We start from the raw sequence: 5,006 nt of genomic DNA, 5'->3' as shown, positions 1-5,006 counted from the left end.
TTTTGGGAATATATATCCACTTGGAATTCATTTTATGGTAACAGCTTCTGGCCGGGTGGAGATTCGAACCCCCAACTGTGGGCCGGAAACCATGCCAGCAACAACTCTACCGAATGAGCTATCTCTCTTGATAGCTCAGTCGGTAGAGTCGTTTCTGGCATGGTTTCCGGCCCACAGGTGGGGTTTCGAATCTCCACCCGGCCAGAAGCTGTTACCATAAAATGAATTCCAAGTGGATGTATATTCCCAAGATAGAATTCGGTATTAAATACCATTCGTTGGTGATATTTACATTGATTGAAATCACGTGTGCTTGTGATATATGTTCAAGGTTTTAAATGTATGGATTTATTTAATCTTCAGTGTATGAATTATGAGGGAAATCTACCATGTTCCATGCCTCCATCATACATGTATCTTTTTCTTGAAGAAAGAAAATGATTTAAATCTTCAGGTTAGAATGGAGTTCTACTTCATGTTGTATTCATGCAAATGATATTCTTATGAATAGAACTTACCTGGCAGTTATATATATATAGCTTAGTCTCTGACGTTCGGCAGAATTTTTAAAAAAATCGCGGCAACCGCCTTGTGGTGGTTGTGCGGTTAGGTGGTTAACAACCCTTACAGGGTGGTACTTGGAATCATTCCCGTTTTCTGTTCCTCAGATCATCTTTGCCCGACCTGTCTCCTGAGGGGAGGTGGGTGGGCCTTTAAATATATATGTAACTGCCAGGTAAGTATTCATAAAACTGTTTTATCATAAAAACTCCATTTTGTGAGGAGTGATATTGGAGGTGCTGTCCCATATAGTTGTAGGATAGGTTTTAACGGACAAATTTGCACCGCTTCTTTATCTGGAAACAAGGTATAACTAATTTTCAGTCATCGCAAGATGTTTCTTTTAGCAAAAGTCATTTTCTTACAGTTAGGTGCAAGAATTTTAATCTGGGGTCAGTCATCTTTAAACTTATGTATGGTCTTCATAAGAGAAAGAAATATTAGATAAAAATGGTAATTCATTTAGCTTGTCACATTTTTCTAGAATAATTTCAATGGCAGTTATTTGATAAAAGTATTTCATAAGACTGGTCCCTATATATTATATTAAGGGGAAAATTTTTAGAGTAAGTATGCTAACAAGATCTTCGTTCGTACTGTATTTAGTCTGAGTAGGTAGTTGCAACTTATATTACACGATATTGTGTAAGGCAAACATCGTAGATCACAGTAATTTGAATTTTACACGGGCTCTTCCTGTTCAGTAACTTAATGACATTAAGGCCGGGATCACACTAGCGGCTCTGTGGTGCCACAAAGCCACAGCATCGTGTGGCGGGGACGTGGTCGCCCATAGGTTTCCATTGTTTTCAAGTTTTGCCGTGAAAACTAGCGACTGTCGCTAGCGACTGTGGCTCTCTGTCGCTCATCCCCGCCACAGGCGTGGCGTGGCTTTGAAAACAATGGAAACCTATGGGAGACCACATCCCCGCCACACGATGCTGTGGCTTTGTGGTGCCACAGAGTCACTAGTTTGCTGCCGGCGTTAATGTTTTTTATATAAAAAGTAAATTATCATTATAAGTTTGCCTACAAACGGTAATCATGGTACCGATTTGTAAATATGAGTTCTTGTTAATTTTCACTGATAAGACCAAACTAAGCTTGTAATTCCTAGGTAAGTTAATCAAAATATCCTTAAGGAGTAGAATAAACATGAAACCATTTTATAAAATTAATCTATAGACATGTGTGCTTTTTCTATTGGTTTTCATAAAAGAAGAGGTCTAATTGGTGAGGGATCTATGGTTGTGGTTCAATCACGCCCCAATTTTCTATACCGACACTCAAAGAGTGAGCGAGCTAGGTTTATTCCTGGAATTCCATGCATCTCTTTTTTTCTCTGGTATATTCAGCAATAACTGTGTCTTAGAAATGGTGCTAGAGGAGCATTTCACGGAGCGACACAGGTCGAGTCCAGAAATAGATTTTTCCTTCGTCAAAATCCATTTTTTTTTACTATGATTTCATCTAATAGTTTTTCATGATATTTTATATGTTTGAGTTTACCTATCTAAGGCTCTTTATTGTCCTAAATTGTAAGAGTTATTCATAATTTGTTTTTATTTCCAGGATAACATTTAATCGCTTGAGACTAACCAATGAAGAACATGATATAATTTTCATGTCCATTAATCACAAGAAAACTTCTATTCTTTACAAGTGGAATTTACGATATGCGACTTCATGAACAAATATTGTCATGGGTTCAAGTGTGGGAAGAATTAGACATTATCAATATTCTTTTGTAGATCTGTTTACAGTTAGGCTTTAAATACCTTGATATTGCCTGAGTAATTGTTGAAGCTGTTAGAATTCAACGGCAAAACTATTTTTCTATAGTTCTTAAAATCTGTTTCAGTCTGTGCAATATAAGTTTCTTTTTACATCGTCACCCTCATAAACTAACTCCCTAAGTCATTTTTTCCACTTGTTGGGAAATCAAAAAGAAACCTTCTCATTTCCTAATTCTTTATATCATTGTGGTGAGCTTCAATTAACAAATTCTTATTCAGAAATTCTTCTGTTAAGAATTTGTGAATTGAAACTCAAGACAAATGATATAAAGAATTAGGAAATGTGAAGGTTTCTTTTTGATTTCCCAACAAGTGGAGAAAATGATTTAGGCAGTTAGTTTATGAGGGTGACGACATTATATTGATTAATTCTTAACTATCATAAAGACTATTGTCAGTTTTTTTTCATTTGAAAATTTCAAACATAGAACAAAGCGTAAAATTAAGTCATACTTTATTTGCAACTTGAAGTATCGTTGAATCACCACTTCATTAACTTTAATCGCCATCTCAGTTTTTTGCCATCTTGTGTCATACTAAATTTCCTTTAAGCCTCAATATTAAATCTATCACTATTGTATAATCATCAATTGAAAATTTTACTTATGATATATTTTTCATATTTATACAAGGTATAAAATGATGGTAATATCTCGTTTTATCAGGACTATAGAAAAATGTTAAATGATTTTCAGTTGTGTGCCACTTAATTCTAATTTGATTTGACCGCAATGTTTGTATGTTTGTCATTCTTCTAAGCACATTTGGGATAACATATTTATGCTACCTGAATTTACCCTTCGAGATAATTGATAGTTATAATTTCTATGTAACATTTGAAGTGACACAGACACTTGATCATAGTACTTTTATAAATCAGTAAACATATTTAGCTAAAACTTTTAATACTAATATTAAATAGCTAGTTTTTTTACAAACAAGCATTGTGCTATCTTTAGGTAATTTTTTTCTTGTTTTTACTAAAATAATATATTCTGATTATATAGTATAATGTATGTTTTTGAAATGATACATTACCATAAGTCCAGATATTTGATCTGAACTATATATTTTTGTGACTTAAAGTTCAACTGATAACCAGTTTCTCAATTAGGTGAGGTCCTACAGGGTGAGGATCTTACAGTGATTTCTACTGTTCATTTTATTTCCATGGTACCTTATCTCTTGGTGGTACCTTTGGATATAGGACTAAGGCTGATAGATTGGAAAGCTACTTAATTCCTGGGTTTTGACCTTGTGTTTTAGCTTAGGACATTATAAGGTTTTGTTTTTATCTTTACTGTCCATTAGGCCTTCCTGTTCTTTGAGTATTTAAGCCTGGGATTTCGACTCTGTGTTTTTGCTTGTCATTGCAATGTTTTGTCTTTACTTTCCATAGTCATTTGTATTCTATGACTAGTTGGTCATTCAGCTTCGCCTTTAATAAGAACACATCGTTTGCACCTATGACGATCGTTATGCTTTTTTCTGAGTTCCCTTCTTGGATGCATTTTCTGTTAATAACCAAGTTTCAGCTGCAGTGATTCACTTCCATTCTTCCTGCTTTTTCTTTCATTTGAAACCTTGCTCATGATGTTGAATAATCATGATTCTTACCCTATGTTAATTGAATGAATTGAATAGACAGTGGAATACTTTGGTTTATGTTTTTATTAACTGATTATACACAAAGGTTCTGTCATGTAAGTTATTATCTTTGAGAATATGTAGTCAAACAAAAGTCTTTTGTAGTCTCTTTTCTTTGATTTTCTGGAAGGATGATATTTTATCATTGGTTAGTTATTGATGGTTTGATGAGTTGAAAATATGGTTTTTAAGGTGTTGTGGCTTTCTACACAGTTTAAAGACTCTGTAGCTTGAAAATTTATTCCTAATAATTTTTACTTAAAGTTTATTTCCCTTTTCATGATAGATTTATTGTGTTTTTTTATATAGAAAATAAGGATCTCATTCATAGATATAATCATGATTTCCCACTTAAGTTTCCTTTGCACATTAGCTTTTCTGAAGGCTGTCTGTATCCTTTTTAAGGAATAGCTAAAATCCTTTTGCTCCAGTGGTTACTGGAGGAAAGGATTAAAATTGAATCTGAATTTAGAATAATTCTAGATTTTAAGAGAATTTAATGTTTTAATGAGATCAGTAGCAACTAATAACTTGTTCTTAATAATAGTAAAAATGTCTAATGTTTGTGTCCCACGTGGTGGCCGATGTGGTAACGTCCCTGACTGGTGAACTCCAGACTGGGGTTCGAGTCCCGCTCAAACTCTTTTGTTTCTTTGGTCGCTGCAACCTCACCACCCTTATGAGCTAAGGAAGGGGGTTGGTTGGTTGTTTGGGGAAGCATATAGGTCTATCTGCCGAGTCATCGGCACCCATTGCTGTCCCTCCTTGGTCTTTACTTGGGCGCTGATTATATGTATATGGTCAGTCTCTAGGTCATTGACCAGCTTAATGGGGCAATGTCACTGTCCCTTGCCTCTGCCATTCATGAGCGGCCTTTAAACCTTTAAGGACACCAGTATATACATGATTTTCTTATTATTAGTTGTGAAAATTTATAAAAAAGTTATGTAAACAGTTACGATCTTCCGATATCAATTTGAAATATTTTCCTTCATATTTGAG

Source organism: Palaemon carinicauda, chromosome 43, assembly GCF_036898095.1.
Source record: "Palaemon carinicauda isolate YSFRI2023 chromosome 43, ASM3689809v2, whole genome shotgun sequence".
NCBI classification, from domain to species: domain Eukaryota; kingdom Metazoa; phylum Arthropoda; class Malacostraca; order Decapoda; family Palaemonidae; genus Palaemon; species Palaemon carinicauda.
This window is presented reverse-complemented; position numbering follows the sequence as displayed.